Here is a 22,024-nt window from a genome sequence, read left to right as displayed (position 1 = left end):
GCCCCAGCCCCCACCTCTGGGCCCCCCTCCTGCTGCATCCAGCCCCCCACCTCTGGGCCCCCCACCTGCCCAGCCCCCCACCTCTGGGCACCCCCTGCTGCCCCCAGCCCCCCCACCTGTCCTTGCACCCCCCACCTCTGGACCCCCCCTCCTACTGTACCCAGCCCCCTCCCCAAGCCTCCTCCCTCCCTCAGGCCTGTGGACCACAAGGTGGGCAGAGCAGCGCTGGGAAGGGCAGAGGACCCCAGCACCTGCCATGGGATAGGCCAGGGCCTCCGAGAGCCACCCTTAGCTCCCACAAGGCAGCGGCGTGGCAGCCCAGCCACCAGGTCCCATCACCCTCTCCCGACAGAGTGACAGGCACCTTCCTGCACTGGGCTGGCTGCTCTGTGTGCACACCCACCACCACGAGACACGCGTACACACACAAACCCCCACAGACATCCCCCCACGCACACGGACCCAGCAGACACCTCACATACTCACACAAATCCACACACACTCACGCTCACACACACACACCTCTCACCTCTAGCTCTGCCTCAGCCTCCCCCCCAGGGCGGCCTTTCTCTCCTGCTCCTCCTCCCGGTGCCCCCGTGTGGGGGGGGGGCAGGGAAGGTGGCAGGGGGGCCGGCTCACAGCATCACCCCAGCCCCTATCCTGGAAGGCTCCGCGTCCTCCCCCTTCCCCTCTCCCCCCTCCCCCTGCTCCCCAGCTATCTCCAGCAGAGCAGGGGGGATTGGGGCGAGCCAAGCCTGCGTGGCAGTCAGGGAGTTACCACTTCTGGGCTCTGACTCAAGCTCCCTCGCATCTCCCGTTCGCATGTACAAGGTGGGATCATCATGGAACCGGCCTCACCATCCGATTCCTTAAGACGAGACCCTGGGAACAGCACCCAGCACCTAGCACCTAGGAAGCACTCGTTGTGAGCCACCATCTGCCCCGCTGCCCCTCTGCCCCGCTGCTCCCAGGCAGCCCTCCTCAGCCCCCCTCTCTGCCGGGAGACCAGGAACCCCTCCACCTGCCCCCTCACAGGGGTTGAACTGGCCTGTACCCTGTCCACACCGCCTCCTTGCTCCACCAGGCTGTGAGCGGCTTCCTGGCCATCCCCACTTTTTGCACCCACTTTACCTGTCACTGCTCGGTTTCCCCTGCCAGGAACACCCTCTCTGCTGTTCCCTCTCCATCATCTCCACTAGCCACCTCCTCCAGGAAGCCCTCCCCAGATGCTCTATGTGGTGACCCCGAGTGGTGTACAGGCTTTGGGACGCAGGACAATCTGGGTTTTCTCCCTGCCTGTGACCTCAGGCAAGTTGCCCCACCTCTCTGAGCCTCAGGGCCTTGTAGAATGGATGAGTAAATGCCCAAGTCCCTGGCACACAGCAGGAAGGCAAGCAAACCCTGAGGCACACACCCCTTCCCCCATGAAGGGCCACCAGTCCTTCCTTGAATCCCCTCCATTGACCTCATAGGACCCAGTGCCACCCTGCTGAGCACCCTCACTGGAATCCTCTGGGGGGCCACGTTCCTGGGTTTTCTGTTGAGCTCGGGCCTGTGCAGGTGGGCACTTGCCGGAGGCTCCCAGGCCAGGCTGCCAGCCCCCCGGGGCAGGGTCAGAACTGAGGGCCGGCAGGGGTGGGGGTGCTGAGACTGTCCAGGCAGGGCAGGGGCAGGGGGGTGGGGAACACCAGCTGGGCCAGGGCACCCCCTTGGGCCCTTGGAGGCCCTGGCAGCTGCTCCCTCCCCACCCCCTCCCCTCCCACCTTCCTCCTCTTATTTCTCTTTGGAATCGCTCCTCCAAAAGTTCATTTTGAAAGAAATCGATTTCCAGGCTGCTTGGAGATGCAATTTGATTTTTCATTTTGAAGAAATGATGGTTAAGGAAAAGTTTGGAGACTTAATCACCGTGGAAGGCCATGGAAATAAAGAATTCCTCTGCCCTTGGCCAGAGGCTGCGGGGCCTGTGTGCAGTGCTCTCCACAACAGCGGAAAACAGGCATCCACAGGGAGGCACACATACCAACACCCCATGCACACAAACGAGGCACACGCACACTTGTGTGCACACTGCACACTTAACACACGGCCCTCACCCCCGGGGGTCCTCGGCCACCTCTCTGCCTCTACTCCCCTAAACACCCAGGCATCCTGCGTGGGACCAACTTCACTGTCGTTATTTCTGGAAGGGGTAGACTTCCCGGCTATTCTCCATCCCTTGGATGTGAAGAGTAGGTAGGTGTCCACCGTCACACCACTCTGCTTCGTTCAGTCCACACGGGCTTCCCCTTGCCTGGCTGGACAAAGATCACAACCAAAACCACAGACATGACAACCCTTACCTCCCGCCCCTGAAGCCCAGCTGTACTCAACATCCACCTGCCAGTGGCCCCCCACAGACCCGGCAGCTCCTGGGCCTGGGCCAGGGCCTGCCGCCTCCATGTCATTGGTGAACACACTGAGCTCAGAGAGGGTAAGGGACTTACCCGATGCTGCACAGCTGGTAGGTGGCAATACACACACACACACACACACACACACACGCAAGCTCGTCACCAGGCCTCCGACCTACCATTATCAATCCATTCTTTGGCATCTGGAAGATTTCTCTCTGAAGATGCAGATTTCCCTGGAAAAGGCATGATGGCTGATACTCTAAGGCAAAGAACTCCCTGAGCTCTCTAATAGTCAAATCCCCTTTACAACAACCTGACTCTGGGCTAGAGGGCCTGTACCTGCTTCCTCCAGGACTAGAGAGCTTACCTGCCTCTCCCATCCCCTGTGAAGGGCACAGCAGTGTGGTGGCCTAGAAAAGGCTAAGCCCTACCATCCGGGAGGCCAGGGGACAGATCCCGGCCCCGCCACGTAGCTGTCCTGGGCTTGGAGATGGGCCACTCTGCTTCTTGGGGCCTTGGTTCCTTACGATGGAGCCAGGGTCAGCAAAGGGCTATGCACGTGTGAGCACCAGGGACTCACCAACGGGTGGCTGGACAGCCCTGCCCTGGACTGCCCCAGCAGGGGCGGGCAGCACAGAGGTGCCAGCGCACGAGGCACAGCCTGGGGACAAACCGGGCCCTCGGCCCAGATTCCCTGTGCCTGCCCCAGTTTGGCAGACCGGCCTACTTCTGCTCGAGGATGCCTAGAGGTTCTGGAGAAGCTCCCTAGGGGCCCTGCCCATCTCCACCTCCGGCCTGAACCCCCTCCTAGACCCACACACCTGACTCCCAGCTTGGCACGGGGTAAGCCGGGCAGGGAAACCCCTTCATGGACCCTCCTCCCTCCCAGGTCCAGCCGATCCCTCGGTCCCTTCCCCCCTCCCTCATCCACCAGAGAATCACCTGGCACTTGACGGAGGGTGGGGGGGGTCACCAACGTGAGGCTCTGCACGAGAAAACATGTCAACCCGTGTGCCGTGCTTACATCTCCCTCTCACCACTGCCGACGTGCGCTGCTGGCTTTCTCCAGCCCGGAACATTCCAGACTCACCACCTTCAGGGTGTGATTATGCCCACAGAAGTTAAGGCTCAGCTTCTGAGTTTCTAAATAAAAGTCTGAAGCTTGTATCTGCACACAGCACAGAGAGGAAGAGATTCGCGCCCAGTCGGTGGGCACAGAGGAAGCCAGCGCTTCCTGAGATGGGGATCATCAGGATGGAGATCGGGATGGAGATCGGGATCCGGTGGGGGAGGACCGGCAGTTGGAAGCTAAATAGCCGTGGGCCTCCTGCCCGCACCCCCAGAGACCCTCTGTGGGTTCTGGGATCCCAGGGGGTAAGGAGGAGCCCCCAGCCCTGCCCCCCAGGGGCAGCAGCCAAGGGCAGCCCTGGTGGAGGGACAAGGCGCGGGGGGGGGGGGGTCAATGCCCACCTGCACACCCGACCTAGCCCGGGGCCCAGACACACCCGGAGAGAGGTGGAAGGGGAACCTGCCGCACCAGCCAAGGCCAAGTCCCTCTTTGGGCCACCTTTGCCTGGAAGGGGCCAAGTAGCAGCAACAGGGAGGGGGCAAGAAACAGATGATGTCTGGCCCCTGGAAACTCCACGCAAAGCTGAGGCCTGAGGGAGTTTGCTGCCAGCCCCCAGCGTGCCATTCAGTGGGCACCCAGTGACGGGTGGGTGGGTGGCCGGGACACAGTGACATCAGCCCAGTGGCCGAGCAAACAAAAGCTCACCACACACCCAGCCAGCGCTGCTGGGGAGCATCCCGAGAGGGATCTGGGTCACCTGGGGGCTGCAGGGCCTGGGCAGCCCCCCACCCTCCTGTCTGTTCCCACCACCTGCCAGCCCCTCCCAGGGTTGCAGGCCCAGAGGGCTGAGGGTGTGACGCCCAAGTCCCTGATCCTGTCATTAGCACTAATTACTCCAGTCACCCCTGGCAGCTGGCGGGGGCAGCTCTGGCACCCATGCCGGCCTCCTACCCCTCTGCCCACCTGTCAGAAGCCAACCATCCCTGCACCTCCCCAGGCCCTGGGAGGAGGCCAGGGCGGCTCCACCCCCCAGAGGCCTCTCCCTCTCCTCTGGGAGTCTCTCTCCCTCCTGGGGCCTCAGTCAGGAAACCTCTGCCCCTGTCTCTATGGCTCCTGCCTCCTGTTGGCTGCGTGACCCCAGGCAAGTTGCTGCCTCTCTCTGGGCGTTCCCTTAAACCAGGGGGTGGCCCTGACTGCCTTTCAGCTGCATCAACCTGCAAACCCTCCTCTCACTGGGTCTGTGTCCACCTGCTTCCACCCCTTCTCCCCTTTACCCCCCTCTACTCCTGCCTCCTTCCTCCCTTTTCCCCACCCCTCCCTCCCTCTCTCCCCCTTTCCTTTCCCACTCCCGCTGCTCCCACCCCCCAGCAGCCTCCTCTCTCCCTGTCAATTAGACTGGCTCTGGCAGGATGCTCAGAGAACAGGCTAGGGCACCCAGCTGGAAAATTGGGTGTCGGCAGCTGCCTGGAATCCTAATGCCCCCAGCCCTGCCCTCCTCCTGCTCCTCCTCCTCCCTTACCTCTCCCAGCACAGGCAGGGCTGCTTGCTGGGGATGATCCCACTCCCCTGCTGCTCCCCCTCCTCTGAGGCCTGCAGACACCTTTCACTTCCCCTCAAGGGGAGCCGGCACCCGCCCCACTCCCCCACACCCCACCAAGTGCCCCCATCTCCTCCCTTGAGTTCTGGCTATCAGCAGAATCCAAAGCTTGGAGGAAAGAGCACTGGGCTACTAGTCCAGAGAGCAGCATCCCTGCCCAGCCCCCTCTGGGCCTCAGTTTACCCATCTATAAAAACGAGATTCCTCCTTGAAGCCCACCCATGTGGCCTCCACACCTTTCAAATTTCCGTCCAAAGCAACAGGCCGCCAGCTGTTCACTCCAAACCTGTCCTGGTGGCTGGTCTCATTATTTGTTTTGTTTTGTTTTTGTTTTTACTCTGAATGGTTTGGGGCCAAGCACAGAGTTTGGATCCCTGGGACCTACTCATGCATCTTTGCTCCTGCCTGGCTCCTGAACAGACAAGTGTTTCTGCACCTCCTGAGGCCCCCAGGCTCCCTGGCTCTGGGCTGGCAGTCAAGGGAGGGGCACTCAGGTTACCCCAGCTCCCCCTCCCCCTCTTCCCCTCCCTCCACAGACAGCCCAGGAGGGGGCCTCTGACTGGAGCTGGAAGGAGCACTCTGCCCTCCCCCACATGCTCCCATCTGAAGCCAACCCCCATCTCAGCCTCCTGTGCGGGCTCCTGAGACCTCAGAGATGTTGGACCTTGGCACAGGTGGGGGACACGATGGTTCACCTAGCTCTGTGATTTTCTTTAGTAATTTTTTTTTAAGATTTTATTTATTTATTCGTGAGAGACAAAGAGAGAGAGAGAGATGGAGACACAGGCAGAGGGAGAAGCAGGCTCCATGCAGGGAACCCAATGTGGGACTCGATCCGGGATCCCGGGGCCATGCCCTGGGCCGAAGGTAGATGCCCAACCACTGAGCCACCCAGGCATCCCTTCTTTAGTTAATATTACTTTTTGTAATGATTGTTTATTTACCCAGGTAATAACTAACCCCAGCAAGCAGTCTTTTAGTGTCCTCCCCAGAATGCACGTTCCCTCAGCAGGGAGGGCCTACACAGGATCCCAGGGGACCTCCCATCAGTCCAGACTCCAGCAGCCTTCAGAGGAGAATCCTTGTCAAGTTCCTACTGTGTGCTGTGTACATGCTGGGACTCTGGGGACATGGCAAGGAACCTGGCAGACAAATAGATCATTTCAATGTGAGTATAATGGGAGGAAATATAAGAGAGAGGGGATAGTGACTTGGAGCAGGGCCAGATTCAAGAGCTCTGGGAAGACACCCAGGGGAGGTGACACTGAGAAAGGGCCCAAATGACAAGAAGCCAACATGGAAAGGTTTGGAGCATGTCATTCTAGACGGCAGGAACAGCACATGCAAAGGCCCTGAGGCTGAAACATGTGGTTGTCTGAACAGTGGGTGCCCAGCGTGGCTTGGAGTGGAGGGTGGTCAAAGATCCAGCCCAAGCCAGATCATGTCTTGCCTGGGTTGACTCTAGAAATTATTGGCAATGCATTCTAAGCACATGCATTCTAAGGTTTTAAGCACGAGAGAAATGTGTTCTTTTGTTCATTTTAACTGATCTCGATACTCTGGCTGCTGGTACAACGTGGGTGCTTAGGGATGGGGTGGCGAGAACAGAAGCTGGGCATGTGTCTCTGTGCAGTGAAGAGACACTGGTGGCGCTGGTGGCAGAGGGCAGCATGGAGAGAAGGGGTTTTGGCACACAGAGGGTCACGGTGGGGGGGGGGGTTCCATCCTTGACAGCGGGAAGCACTTGCCCAGGACTCTCTGCCCCTTTCACATTTCCTTTGCACAAACACGCCCCCCATCTACTCGGTACCTTAGTTCTCTGTAATTCCTTCTTCCCTCCGAAGTTTTCCGCCTCCTCTTGCATCCAGCCTTCTCAGCTTTGTCAGTTCTGCAACTGCCCTGGTGGGGGACGGAGGGGAGGCAGAGGGGTGCTCAGGCCCTGGGGGGAGGAGCAGCAGCCCCCCACCCCCACCCCGGGGGAGTCTAGTCCAATAGCAGCACTTGGAAAAGACAAGCAGGCCTTTCACTCTGCAAAGGTTGACCTCCAGCTGTTCTTTCTCCTGGACCTTATTATGCCAAGGGCGTCTGTGACCTCGTCCGCCTTGAGTCAATTCAGAGAGTCCCCGTTCTATTACCTGAACCTGGATGATGTCAGGGTCCAGGAAAGGACACAGCCCTGGAAGTGAGGGTAAAAGGCAAGCCGCACAATGGGGAGAGATAGTCGCCAACAGGACTCCATTACAAATCAAAGAGAGAAAAGGAGATGACCTAAGAGCAGAGTGGACCAGCGACCTGAATGAGTGTTTCATAAAAGGGGATGGTCAGGTCCCCGGGGGTGAGCACGGGCTTAGCTTCATTATCAGGGAAACGCAAAATTGAAATCACACTGATTGCCAACGTCCACGCCCACCAGAGGAACTAAAATGAAATAGCTAGAGCGTGTGGAGGGCCGGCAACCAGGACTTGCACACACGGCTGGCGGACGTGGAAATGGGCACCAGCACTTGGGACGCCCTCTGGTCATAAAGCTGGATGTATACGCACCCTCTGGCCGAATGGTTTCTGCCCAGGTGGGAACCTGTCAGGAATGGGCCCACCTGCCCACCGAAAGACCTGTGAGAGCACGTTTGTACCAGCTTTATTCCTCATGGTACCAAACTGGGAACAACCCCCATGTCCGTCAACAGGAGAAGGGATGAATAAATTGTGATACATTTCACAGCCGTGAGTACGCGCGACGTCACCCTCAGCAGGAGCCAATCTGGGGCACCCGGGTGGCTCAGAGGTTGAGCATCTGCCTTCAGCTCAGGTCATGATCCCAGCCGGGGTCCTGGGATCAAGTCCCGCATCGGCCTCCCTGCAGGGAGCCTGCTTCTCCCTCTGCCTGTGTCTCTGTCTCTGCCTCTCTCTGTGTCTCTCATGAATAAATTTTTAAAAATCTTTAAAAAAAAGAAAAACAGGAGCAAATCTCACAGACATAGTGCTGAGGGAAGGAAGCCAGACAGAGGACTACAACTACATACTGCATGATTCCATCTGTAGGACGTTCACATGGGTCCTACAGGTTAGGAGTCAGGAGAGCCCTGATCCTGGCAGGGCAGCCAGAGAAGGGAAGGGGACAGGGCAGGGGTGGGGAGGGGGGACGCATGGAGGGCTGGTCACCTACCGTGTCTTCCTCTGGAGGGCTGCGTCATGAGTGTGTTCACTTTCTGAAAAATGTCACATTTTGATCCGTGTACTTTCTGTGCACATATATGGTAACTTCAAATATATCAACTTTAAAAGAATAAAGCATTGAAGAAATATTTAGATGGAGAAGTAATATGCACTCCTTACCCCCATGACTTTGGGGTGGGAGCTTCCATTTCTTTTTCTATGCAACTGTGTAGTTTAGTTGGATTTAAAACACACGTGTGCGCGTGCAGGACTCTATCATATCCTATCAGGTTGCTGTTTTCCATATAAGACAGAGGCTGTCAACCCTGGCACTACTGACATTTGGGGCGGGATAACTCCTTGTTGAGGACTGTCTTCTGCACCGGAGGGCGTACAGTAGCATCCCTGGCCTCTACCTACCTGCCAGCCTTGTTCCTCCCAATACCCTCGATAAGAAGTGTCTCCAGGCAGAGCAAAAAGTTCCCCGGGAGTACAGTTGCCAGAAAAAACACAGGACGTCCGTCCAGTTAACATGCTCCATCTCCGAGATTTTTTTACTTTAAAAAAAAATTATGTATTGTTTGTCTGAAATTCAAATTTAACTGGTTGCCCTGCATTTCTATTTGCTTAGTCTGGCAATTGACCTTGGGGACAGACATCATTCAGGTTGAGGACCAACGGCACCTCTTGTGGCTGGGCCCCTTTCGGGACACGAGGTCCCCTCTCACTCTCTGCAGTGGCTCTGCTATAATCCGCAGCAGACAGGCCCTGATTCGTTAGACTCTCCCTTCCGATGGACCTTTTGCTTGTTGTCCATCTGGAGGTTTCTGCTGAGGAGAGCTAAAGGGCTCAGTCCCACGTGGACCAGCAACACATTCCCAGGGTGGCTCAGCAGGAAACATGTAGTGACTCAGGTCCCTGGTGCAGGGGCAGCCCCTTCCCTCTTTCTGCTGGCTCCCTAGCTCCTTGCAGGTGTCACCCCAAGCCAGCTGTGTCCCCAGGCCTCCCCCAGAACCACCCCTGCTGACTTTTCCTGATGTTTCATTGGCAGGGACTGGTCTTGTGCACACACCTGACCACTGACTGTGGCTGTGGTCCCCCTTAGACCAATCAGGAGCACCCATGGTGGTGGCCGGGGGTCTCATTCCTGTTGTGGAGAGGGCATGGATACGGTTGGCGAGGACGTGGGGGGTTGGTGTTGGCAGCCAACACCACTCGGCTCATTCTGAATTTGCCCTGTTGCTGCTAATGCTCCTGTCCACCCGGAGTAGCAAGCAAAGGGATCTTCCAAATCAGATAGTGGGCACCGCGCTCCTGCCTCCCCCCACCCAGCCCTTCAGTACACCCCTCTGCTCTCAGACAGTGGAGACTCTCTAGCTCAGGCCTGCTTTCCATCTCCCAGCCAGCTATTGTGCCTCCCCCTGTGGCTTCCTTGCTCCTCCTCAAACAAGTCTACCCTTAATCTGCCTCAGGGCCTTTGCATCTGCTGTTCCCCCGTCCCTGGATCAGTGTCCAGGGCTCCTTCTCACCAGTCAGATCCCCACTCAGACATCATCCTGGCTACAGGATGGAACCCCATCAAATGCAGCCTTGTCTCCCCACCTCGGATCTCCTCTCCTGTTGTTGCCAGAAGCCAAATCACCTTCCGTACCTGGATTGATCAACTGTCTCTTCCCACTTGGATGTCAGCTCTTTGAGGGCAGGACCTCAAGGTCATGGTAACTGCTGTGTCCTTGGGGCCTCCTGGGAGCAGTCCCTGACAATGGGAAGTTCTCTAGTCCCTTGGCCGAACCAAGCAGGAGAGGCCACGCCTCCGTATTGCAGGTGAGTTGAGGCGAGGCCCTTACCCACAGCTGCCAGATCCAAACACTCTGAAAACCAAGGCCCTTTTCTTTACCGATTTGGCAACAAACCTGACTGACCCTCATTGATGGGAGGCTACTTAAAGTCTTGGTTTCTCTGTATGGATGCAGCTTGCTGAAGACACACTGTGTTTCATTGGGGGTGGGGGCATCTGGGGCTGGGCTCCCCCAAAAGCAGAGCCAGAGATAGGACTTGGGTGCAGGTGGCTTATTTGGAGGGTGATGCCAGGAAGCAGGAGGCGGGGACTGGGGGAGAGTGAGAGGAACCTGGAAAAGCCAAAACAAGAGTCACTGCAGAGGACCAGGGGGCAAGGAGCAGGGAGGTGGAGCCCTCTGGGACCTCCTGCGGAAGGATTGAAGGCAGCCGTGCACTTACCCACCTGCCCCTGGGCCCTCTCCACCAAGGGGGCCCCCACGGGAGCACACACTCCCCCAAGACCTCCCAGCTGCCCTTGAGGGGGGCCACTGTCTGCAGGAGGCTGAAGCCAAGAGGGGGCTGAAGGTCCCCAGGAGGCCGCAGCACGAAGCTCCCCCAGACCCTGTACAGCAGTGACACAGAATGGGGCATGTGCACCAAATCCCTAAAATCTGGAATACATCTGGCCCCAAAGGCTTTGGGTTCCTAGGGCCGATTGCCAGGTTCGAGGGGACCTGTTGAAAAGAGTCTCATATGTACTTTTGAAGTTTTGATAGGGCCCAGAGCCCTCTGAAACAGCTGTCTACACTTTATACACTCTATACTCCCTCTGACCAAGTGTGACCACAGCCCCTCTGCCCCTGCACATGAGCACAGGGTGGCAGCTCGGTGGTAACAGGAGAGGCACACCTTTGCACGCGTGCCCTGTACCGGGCACTGCTCTCAGAATTTATTTCTCGCAAAGACTCAACAGATTCACGTTGGTTTTCCCCCATTTTTTTTTTCAAATGAGGACACACCCAAAAAAGGCACAAGGCACTGATATGACATATTTGATCCACGTTTCCACAGCTGGTCAGTCCAGGGCAGGAGTCCAGCCCAGGTGGGATATTAACCACGGTGCTATGCTGTCTCTGGTGGTACAACAATCTTTTCATTCTTGCCAATCTCGTGAATAAAAAATGATAGTTACTGGTCTTAGATTGCATTTTTATCAGAATTAGCCATAGGTACAAAGAACAGAGAACTAAGCCAGAAGCGTGTTGCTCTAAAATCTTGAGGTTGGCAGGCTGGAGCTGGCATGATAGTTCTACTCCATGGTGGCATCACCTGACTCTTTCTCTTGTTACTTTGCTGCATATGATCTCTGTCGCCAAGATCTCACAGTCTGAGGGGGCTGCTGAGGCGCCGACCATTACGTCTTGTCTTCCTGCCAACAGCAGAAATGAAGGATAAAGGGGAAGGAGACAAAGAGTACCTACCAGCTGTCTTGTTAAGGGGGTTCCGGGAATCTGCTACTTCTCACTGGCCAGAACTCGGGCACATGGCCTCACCTCGACGCCAGGCTAGGGAGTGTCTTTTTTCTAGACAACCACATGGCCGGACAAAACTCAGGGGTTCTGCTCCTCTGGAAGAAGGGAAGGTGGATATAGGAGGACTGCTAGTGAGCTCTGACACACTGGGAGGTTTCTTGGCCATTTTTGTTTTACCGCCTAAGAACCATCCTTCCAGCACTCTCGTTTTCCTACTGCATCTGTTACCCTAGTTTCAGTTATGCTTCATACGGGGGACTCACTACTTACCAAAACAGTCTGTGACAACAACGCCCGGCCCTGAGGATTTGTGTCAAAATCGACGCCAGACCAAATGCTGGCTTCCTTTCCTCCGAGCCAGGGGGTCCGGGATGCTGGAGGGCCTCGCGGTCCCCTGGAGTGCTAGGAGCTCAGGAGCCGGGCTCCTTGAAAGGCAGGGAGGGCCTGGGCCTTTGTGCTTCCACCAAGTTCCCCAAGTGAGAGGGAGGCCCCCTGACAGTCGAGGGTGCCCCAAGCTGTCAGCACAACTCACTCTACTGTCATTCGCTCCCTCGCCCGCTCATGGCCGGTCCTGGCCCTCAGCAGCCCTGCGCACGCACATCCTTGCATCCTCCAAACACCAGTGAGGCCTCCCGTGAGCCTTCGCTTTGCCGGCCCATAGCCTGTTCTCTCACCTGCCCTTTGAATGAGGAAGATTCCCAGACCCTTCCAAGTGGTATCATTCTCTGCAGATGGACCACAGTAGGTCACGCTCCGTCCTGGAGCAGTCACGGCAGAGTAACCACAGTCTCCCCAGGTGGGGTCCAGGCAGGACAGAAGAGCACAGAGCCTTCCCCTCCCCCAGCCTGGACCCTGTGCTTCTGTTAACGTGGCCCACGGTTGCCATCGGCCCTAGAGGCAGCTCTGTCCCTCTGTGAGCTGACACGGAGCCCAAACTGAGCACAGTGTCCAGGAAGAGGAGTTACACGTGGATGGTGTAGGTCTGCATACGCTACAAGGAGCCCCAAGCCCCCTACTCTGGCGAGTTCCAATGAAAGAGACGTCATCTCACAAGAAGTCAGGGGCAGGCAGGTCCAGGCCTAGGGGTCCCTTGGCTCCGCCATTTCTTCAAATACAGAATTTGTTCTCTTTCCATTTGGCCTTCCCAGTGTGTCACCTTGGCTTGCAGGGAGGAGCCTCATGGCCACAAGGTTGCCGTGGTTCCAGGTATCTGCATCCCAATTAGACCCAACAGGGTATCCACAGGAGGACTGGGCCCTGCCCCCTGAAAGCCCACCTGCAGGTGTCCCTTCCCTGGTGGGAGCCAGGTCCCATGGCCATTCCTAAACCAATCACTGGCAAGGGGGGTAGGACCACCACGGTTGACTTAGCCCAATCCAGCCTGGCCCCGGGCTAGGGACCAGGCCCTGTCCAACGCTGTGTGTCAGTGGGGTTGGGGCAAGGGGAGGACTCTCATGAACAAAAGGAGGATTCTTTATGGGTAGGAAGAAGGGAGAAATGGAGGTCCAGCAGGAAACCCCCCACAGAGAGAACAGCATGCCTGGGTGAAGAAACTTCTCAGCCTGGCTAAGAACCTTCTCGGCCTGGCTAAGGGAAGCAGGGGGGCCTCTTTCAGCAGATGAGGGCACAATCAGATGCATGACCACCACAGTTCCTCTGGCAGCTGCAAGGGGAGGGCCTGAGGCTCAGGACAGAGGTAGGGAGCCCAGTTTGGAGGCTGCTGCAAGGGCCCAGGTGAAGGGCAATGTGGCTTGGCCAACGTGGAGGGTATGGTCAACTTCAAGATGGGCCCTTGGGGGAAAGTGTGTGGCCCACACTGCAGCACCCCATGTGGGAGTGAGGAGACAGCTCAGTAAAGACCACCTGATGTTGACTAGGGTGGCTGAGTGGTGCCACTTATGCAGAAGCAGGAGGCCTGGTTGGCGGGGAAGGGACACCAGGGGTGTCTGAGCAGGATGTGTAGCTGAAGAGTCACCAACATATGGATGGTATCTGAAGCCCTGGGGCCCCAGAGAGCGCACTCAGTAGAGAATCAATGAGCAGGCACTTTTGGTGCACGCATGTGTTTCTCTGGCTATTGCAGGGACCCAAGAGAGAGACGGAGGCCTGGGGTCAGGCCCCATTGGAGAGGGGTGACTCTAGGAACACTGAAGATACAATCTGTAGGACTTCACCATCCAACCAGGGGCAGGGAGAGAAGGAGAGGAAGGAGCTGGGTGGTGGGAGGTCCCCTGGCTAGGCAGCCAGCCGCCAGCACCCACCTTCCCATGCCCCCAGCACAGCCTTTTTCTTTTTATCCCACCCCCAGCCTCTCTGCCTCCCCAGCTCCCAACACCTTCTCTGGGGCCTGTTTCTTTGAGCCAAAGCGTGTGCTTCCATCACTGCATCACACCCTCCTGCTCTCGGCTGACATTCCTGGGCGGCTTCACTGGGCCGGGCCCTGTAGGACTGCTTCTCCCAAGTCTCAGTGCTCAGGTCACCATACTCCCTTTCCTTCCTTTCCAGGCTCACCTTCCTTTCCAGGCTCTGGTGGTCACTTCTGCCCTTGGCTGACAGCCTGGCCTGGGATGAGTCATCATCCACTGATGGGTGGTCGGGGCAGCCAGGCCTGAGGCAGGGGCATGAGCTGTGTGAGTCTGGCCTTGCCTATATTAATTAGTGTTTGCTGAGCCTCGGTCCCCTGGTGTATACACAGAGGATAAGAATAGCACCGTGTCTCTCATGAGCATGCTGCAAAGATCTAATGACCTGATGCCCACCTCATGGCACTATTGCGAGGTTTAAATGGTTAGCATCATGTGCAAACACAGTGCCAACACATAGAAGGTGCTTTGTCCCTGAGGTGAGCTCCTTCAGGGCAGGAGCCATGGACCACTCACCCCCTACTCCAGCAAAGCAGCCAACAGCAGGCCTGGCACTGTGACAGCTCAGGGACTTATGTGGGGATTGGTTGGCAACTGTTAAAGGAACACTGGTGAGGCGATGTCACATCCAAAGTCAGAATGGTCCTTAGGCCAGAAAGGGCTGGGAAGGGGGGTACCCGTGGACCAAAACTGGGGAGGGGGGAATGCCAGGAGCAGAGCAACAGCAGCAACACCAGAGAAGTGGAGGGAGGGAGTGTGGGAGCAGTTCCTAGGCATGAGACAAATGAACAGATTAAAGAGAGGCCTCTGAAAAGGATCGCCATGAATCCTACATGCAATCCTGATGTCCTTCGAGAGAGCCAGGGAAGAGCAGCGTCCCCTTCCCTTGCTATTCGATGGCTGGACTGGGCTTTTTGGAACGGCATCCGCTGCAGAGACCAAGCCACATGAGGCCCCACTAGGTACTAGGGTTACGTTCTGCCTTTAATCCTCATCTAGAGGATGTGAAGGGAACTTTAGAGACAGTGAAGGGGATAGTGGCATCCAGGCAGCCCCCCACCCCTGGGCGTCCATCGCCACTGTTCCACCCCAGCCTCTCTTGGCTTCCAAGGGACGAGGCCGTGTCTCCTTTAAGTTTTTCCACGGCAGATGCCAGCCAGGACGGTGCCCCAGATGGCACATAGGGCAAGGCTCGTGGGTGGACCCTCAGGGTCAGGACAATAGCACCAACGCTAACTGCCTGTTTGACCTCCCCTTACCCCCACACCTCACCCCCTCAGGAGCCAGCTCCATCATCCCTCTTCCCCTGGGAGACAAAATCCACCCCCCGCCTCCCAACTCTGGGCCCAAGCTGGGCCATCTTCACTTCCATCCCCGCCCCGCCTCACACGGTCATTCCCTCCTCTGTGACCGACTTTCGAGCCCACCTGCTCCTGCCCAGACACAAAAAAGCAAAACCATTTCCTTGTCTGACACCATTTATAGAGACTTTTCCTGCACAGTGGGCCCGTGCCGCACCATCTGCCACCCTGGTGGGCTCCATGAGCCCTGAGCTCAGGCCCGCCCCTGGTGCTTGCAAAGCCTGGGCCAGAGCACAGAGGGAAGCTCACATACTGTCATCTAAATATTTGACAGTTATAAATCAAGCTAACAAACTGTGAGGACATCCTCCTGCTTTGACGCAAATACACCTTCCTAATGACCTATGACAGATTTGAATTTCAAATTCTTGAGACTTCTGAGTGTGGTGGCCCTGAGAGCCCTTTTTCCTGGCCCAAAGCACAACCCTCCCCCCCTTTCCCTTCTCACCCTCAGCACTAGCCCACAATTTAAGGGAGCTCTTGCAGATGCCTGTAATCCTCCAACCCACACCTCCAAGCTCTGTCCACACACCACAGGCCCGCAGCTACCCTTGGCCATCCCTCCTACTGGCGAGGGGGGGGCGTCACATGGGCAGCACAGTCCACTCTTGAGAGGACAGAACCTGGCAGCAGGTCTAGGGCCAGCTAGGCAGACAATGTCAGGATCCCAGGTATTCTGAGCAGGGTCTAGAAGCCATGAGGCCCCGGGCATGCACCCGTCGGCCCTGCAGACTTGTTGCCCCTTGAGGGGGAGCTGGGGGCTAGAGGGCTAGAGCACACCCTCTGATGTGCACAGCCCGAGCTAGAGCCCCTCTTGACCCTGGACCCCTCTGCCTCCTCCCCTTCCCATCTCTGGGGCCTAGTCAAAACATCCTAAGATCTGACCTCCATCCTCCCAGGTCATGCCATGCTCCCTATGACCTGAGAAGGTTCTCCCCAACCCCTATTTTCTGGACTTCTTCTCAACTTGAAACATAGGATCCATAACAGAGAGCCCAGCAGTAACCAGGATCTTAACAGCAAGAATCAAGAATGCAGGCACTGGCGGGCCTTGGGACAGCTTCATGTAAGTTCAAGACCCAGGCCAGTCACAGGCCCTGGGCCTGCGCTCCACTCTCTGCTGGCCTCCAGGGTGGGAGGTCCTGCAGCGCCCTACCTTGGCCTTGGGCCTGTGAACCTTGACCTGAGGGGATATCTGGAAGAAGATACCTAGAGGAACAAGCAAGGCTTGGGAGTGAAACGTGGCGGGCTCCGGCCGGCCGTTCTTGACAAAGCCTTACCAGCTCAAGGAACTTCCTGTTTCAGATCCTGTTCCCCCAAAACAGAGCTAAAGCACCTACTTCACACGGTTGCCATGGGAATTAAAGGCAACTTGGCCCCGGGAAGAGATGGGAGGGGTTGCCCCGCCCTCCTACCAGGCACCCTGCTGGCACAGCCGCCCAAGTGAAAAGCCACCTGCCCAGACCATCTTGAAGCTGAGGGCCAGAGGTGGTTTGGCTCTGCAGGTCACATACTCTTCAGAGAGGTGTGGAAGGAGGAAAGGGGGCAGAGGGCAGGCTTCTGCTTCTGTGCCATTCCCTCCCCCCCACCCCCGTTCCGGTTTCAGCGGGGGAGCCCTCAGCCCAGCACCAGCTTCCACCATCGCCCATTTGGCTGTGGTGGTCCCGGTGCCGGCAGCTCTGGGCTTCCTAAGGGACCAGGGAGCAGCAGGCTCACAGATGGCCTGGGGGAATGTCCGTCCGGAAAGCACAAGCTCGAATCTGGGTCCTCTGTACACCTGTTAGTCTCCTCCCATGAATCCTTCCTGCTTCGATTAGCTCTAGAGAATTCCATTCCCTGCAGCAGAGCCCACGCCAAAGTCCCTACATTCATGGCTATTATACAGGCTAGGAAATGGAAATATTGTCTGCCAAAGCGAGAGGAGGAAGGGGTGGAGAGCAAGTTTTACGTCCTGGGCCATTCCAGATTCCTGTAGCTCTTTACACGAGGGGACGGGAGGCTGCTGGAACTGTAGGTCAGGGAAAGAGTAGGCAAGGATGTCGAGGTCAGGGACTTTGAGAGGCTACAACTTCCCACATCCCCATCCCTGTCACCATGCAACCCCCGTCACACCTGATCTTGTTTAGCTCGGCAAGAACCAGGAGGACCGGAGACGGGCTGTCAGAGATGCAGGGAAGGGCTCTTCAAGTCCGAGAAAGATTGGGACAGGGCCTCCAGTTTAGAGGGGAGCTGCGGACTTGGCACTGAGGAGGGAGGTTCACAGACAGCAGGCTGGGGCCCCAGGCCTAGGGGCAGAGGAGGGGGACCCAGCCCAGGCCAGAGAGGCAGCCCCGAACTTCACCTGGAGACTGGACCCCATAGATCAAGTCACAGAATTCTCCAGTGAGGAGTGGAGGGCAGGCAGATTGCTCTGAGTCAACCAGCCAGAGACCCTGCCATCTGGGACTCATGTCGGGATGTTCTGGGACCCAAGACAAGCATGAAGGAGAGGATGCTCCTAGAGCTCAACACCACAACTGAATTCTGGGGGGGGGGGGGGGGGGGCAAGGCTGGAACAGGGCCAGGAACAGGCTCCAGAGTGACCCTCGGAAGGAGGAGGAAGACCCAGTGAATGTAGAAGCCCAGAACCTTCACCTCTGCCTCACATCTGGCACCAGGTCTCCTTTCTTGCAGGTAAAAGTGCCTGTGGGGCTAGAGGAGGAACAAGCATTGTTCCCTGGAGGAACAAGCATTCATCCATGTGGAAGACAGCAAATTCAGGGGGACCTACAAGCTACAGTTGGGCACTTGAAATCTGGGAAATGGGGTGAATTGGGGCCAAGAGAAAGTCCAGACCCAGAACTGGATTCTCCAACCCCATTGTCTAAAAATTCGAGAAAAGCACCTCAGCTACTCTGAAATTGCCTCAAGTGCTGCTGCTGCCCAGGAATAGACTTCAAGGGCCTTCCCAGAGGGAGGGGCTAGCAGTGCTCCATCCTTACAGACGATGCAGGAGGAGGCCTCAGACAGGGCTAGGGGAAAGCCGCTGAGTGCCGTGGCCTCAAGCCTCAGCCAGGCTGGGGGACCCCAGGGCAGCCCCAGCTGCAGGCCTGAGATGCTAGAGCTTATGAGACCCCAGACTCTGCCCCCTACCCTGACCCCTCCAGCAGACATGCCCCTCTCTTCTCCCATCCCACGACGCAAGTTCATCCTGAACCTTCTCCCAGGAAACAGGACACGAGCTATGGGCTGCTTGGTAAGAGCCAAGAAGCAGCAGTCTCAGGAGACTGTGGGCCAGGCAGCTGCCACTTTGAGACAGCAGGGCGGGGTGCCCCAGGGTAGCTGAGAGGAGATGGGACGCCAGCACGGGCTCAGACAGGGCTTTTCCAGAAAGATCCCCCAGTGCACACCAGTTCTCAGGGAGGTGAAAGCGATCAGCACAGACCCATTGGCCAAGGGCCACCAGGGCCATGGGGACACCTGACCCGGGGTCAGAGCTGCCACGTGCCACCGTGTGACATCACTCACAGAAGAATAGCTGGGCGCCAGCGAGTCCACTCAGAGGACCCCCATAGCGATCCAGGCTGAATCCAAGGGCTTCCGGGGGCGGGTGGGGAAGGGGAGGTGGTGGTTGTTGGCAGCAGTTGGAGAGCAGGGGTCCATGCACAGGGTGGCCTGGGGAAACGAGGAGGTGGGGCTTGCCCAGGCCCCACCTGAGCGAGGGTTTCCCTGGATGAAGACCTGAACTCCCTGCCAGGCCAGAGACAAGTTGCATCTCTTGATCCCTGAAGGAGCAGGGGCGGTTCCTAGCTGTGCAGGAAAGGGCAGCTGGGGAATGAGGCAACCAGGAGCCCAGGTCAGGGGTCAGCCCGGCCTGAGGTTGCCCTGGCTGTGGCCTGCAAGAGGCTACCTTGGGGTCCCACAGACACCTTGACCACCCGAGGCAGAACCAAGAGGCAGGCAGGCCTGGGAGAAGCCAGGTCCCGGGGGTCACGGGCCAGTGGCTGGGGTGCGCAGGACCGTGCCTGCAGAGACTTGCCTCTGAGAACCAGCCAAGACCCAGTGACGTCCCCAGTGCCCTGCAGGCACAGGGCTGAGCTTGCAGACATCTCCAGAGGAAGAGATTTTGCTGCTGTGGAGTAAGGGGAGGTGGGAGCCCAGGGGAGGGGACCTGAGCTAAGGGACTGAATAGAAGAGCAAATTTGTTGGCCCGCAGCTATGAGAAGGTCACAGAATAACCCTAGAACTGTGAACTCCTTCAAACCAAACCCGGGCCGAGCCCAGAGAGCCATCCCGGGAGCATGCTGCCAAGTGGGAGCCCGCGTCTGCGGGAGGACTGTTGGCGAATCTTGAGGAGACGGCGGTCCTGAGGGGGCAACTCAAGGCCAGAAAGACAGGATGGGGCAGTAAACTTCCTGGAGAAGACAGAAGAACCAGATCACCTGCGGACACTGGCTTCCGTGGCACAACCCGGAAAGTGTAAAAAGAGGGGTCTCCTCTGTCCATAGCGCCCAGATCCCAGACCCCAGCTGAAATCTCCGGTACGTGGGAGCCCCAGTCAGCAAGAAGGTTTTACCCCCAAGTGCCCACAAGGCAGACTCGTTGGGTGACATGTGTCTCGTCACTGGAAGAACACCTCCTCCCCCAGGAAGAATAAGTAGGTACGAAACCCACGTGTCACGTTTGTAGGATTCACATCGGCATTAAGATACCTGGGCGTATTTAGTGTTTTGGGTTATTTGTGCTGTTTGCTCTTGAACGCACCAGAGTCCTTGAAATTCAAATGGATTGTTTGTATATCGGGAATTATTTCGGGATTGTGATTTTCCTTGAAAATACCACTCATGTGATAAGAAGATTGGTACATGACAAGAGACCAAAGTCACCCTAGGAGCAAGTAGAAATCTGTCAGGATGTAAGGCTTTGTTTGTTCTTCAACTAAATGAAATATTTAAAAAGGAAAACAGATAGCATGCATTTCTGGATAAAGTTTGGGGCAGTTAAGGACATTTGATTAATTGCATTTTGTAAACAGGACCTAAATTAACCCAAATCCCCTTATGTGAATACGAAAATTTACTAGACTTATAAATAGAATGAGTCCTGTACCGAAATGAAAGAGCTAAAAGGTCTTTACATTTGTACCTGAGTAATAACAGAATGAGTCTTTCTGTTCACAAAAGCAAAGTTGTCCTTGAAGACACTTCCAAATTCCCAGTAACTGCAGATGACCCTAAGACCCCTGTGGAAAGGAACGTGGGAGTCCGAGTTGCTTAGGGTCGCAGGAATGGAATGACCTAGACTGGCCTGGACCCCCCACGCCCACCCCGGCTCAGGCCCACCTTGGGTCATGGCTTTGTATCCTTGGGAATAATGAGACCCCCTCCAAAAGGAAAGGCCCATGCTGATGGAGACGCTGGAGCAAAGTGTCACAGGAAAGTGTCTGGGCAGGGTGGTCCCGAGCCTCAGCCAGGCTGGGGGACCCCGGGGCAGCCCCAGCTGCAGGCCTGAGATGCTAGAGCTTATGAGACCCCAGACTCTGCCCCCTACTCTGACCCCTCCAGCAGACATGCCCCTCTCTTCTCCCATCCCACGACGCAAGTTCATCCTGAACCTTCTCCCAGGAAACAGGACACGAGCTATGGGCTGCTTGGTAAGAGCCAAGAAGCAGCAGTCTCAGGAGACTGTGGGCCAGGCAGCTGCCACCTTGAGACAGCAGGGCGGGGTGCCCCAGGGTAGCTGAGAGGAGATGGGACGCCAGCACGGGCTCAGACAGGGGCTTTTCCAGAAAGATCCCCCAGTGCACACCAGTTCTCAGGGAGGTGAAAGCGATCAGCACAGACCCATTGGCCAAGGGCCACCAGGGCCATGGGGACACCTGACCCGGGGTCAGAGCTGCCACGTGCCACCGTGTGACATCACTCACAGAAGAATAGCTGGGCGCCAGCGAGTCCACTCAGAGGACCCCCATAGCGATCCAGGTTGAATCCAAGGGCTTCCGGGGGCGGGTGGGGGAGGGGTGGTGGTGGTTGGCAGCAGTTGGAGAGCAGGGGTCCGCGCACAGGGTGGCCTGGGGAAACGAGGAGGTGGGGCTTGCCCAGGCCCCACCTAAGCGAGGGTTTCCCTGGATGAAGACCTGAACTCCCTGCCAGGCCAGAGACAAGTTGCATCTCTTGATCCCTGAAGGAGCAGAGGCGGCTCCTAGCTGTGCAGGAAAGGGCAGCAGACCCGTTCGGAGACCCGGTGGGACTGGGCAGGCTGCCCGGAAGTTGGCCTGACCACTGGCAGGCGACCCGCTGGGCCCCATACCCGCCCCTCTCGAAGGGCAGAGAACAGTTGCAAGCAGGCCACCGGCCAGGGGACATCATCCCCGCACATCAGCCGAGACTTGTAAGGCCCACACCCTGTCCGTCTCTCGGGTCTGGCTGAATGCAGGGACGATGGAGGCCAGGGGCCCCACAAGGCGAAGGAGGGCAGCTGGCAGAGGGCTGCCCAGGTCCTCAGGAAGAGATGCCACCAGGCCCCCTAGCCAGCCAGGCTTGTGGGGTGCAGGGGAACCGTGACCCTGTCATCTCCTGCTGGCCCCTGCTCTCTGGCACACACACTGCTTTCTCCCTTGACCAGGGTGGCGGCTGCCCATCCGTGGGCCACACACCTCAACCCTGCGTGCGGGGCTCCATCGAGAAAGGGAAAGTGGAAGTGCTGGGACACCCTCTTGGCAGGGGCTGGTGAGGGGAGGGGGCCAGGGGGCAGGGGGAGGGAGGGGGTCGACATTCAACACAGACCTCGGCCCCA

At 57.4% G+C, this 22,024-nt stretch overlaps 1 long non-coding RNA gene across 1 annotated transcript; it reads right to left on the bottom strand.

Annotated features, from left to right (window-relative positions):
- Positions 1-1,836: 1,836 nt before the first annotated feature.
- On the bottom strand, positions 1,837-15,163 carry LOC112668438 (uncharacterized). Its single transcript, XR_003141686.3, has 7 exons — positions 8,636-15,163; positions 8,226-8,335; positions 6,870-6,958; positions 6,020-6,201; positions 3,336-3,536; positions 2,570-2,626; positions 1,837-2,294 (listed from the first exon to the last, which is right to left on the bottom strand). It is a non-coding gene; the product is annotated as an uncharacterized LOC112668438 (long non-coding RNA).
- Between the last annotated feature and the right edge of the window lie 6,861 nt (positions 15,164-22,024).

The sequence above is a fragment of the Canis lupus genome, chromosome 10 (assembly GCF_003254725.2).
Source record: "Canis lupus dingo isolate Sandy chromosome 10, ASM325472v2, whole genome shotgun sequence".
In the NCBI taxonomy this organism is placed as follows: domain Eukaryota; kingdom Metazoa; phylum Chordata; class Mammalia; order Carnivora; family Canidae; genus Canis; species Canis lupus.
Note: the sequence above shows the minus strand (reverse complement) of the source record. Positions and strands in the feature narration are given on the sequence as shown.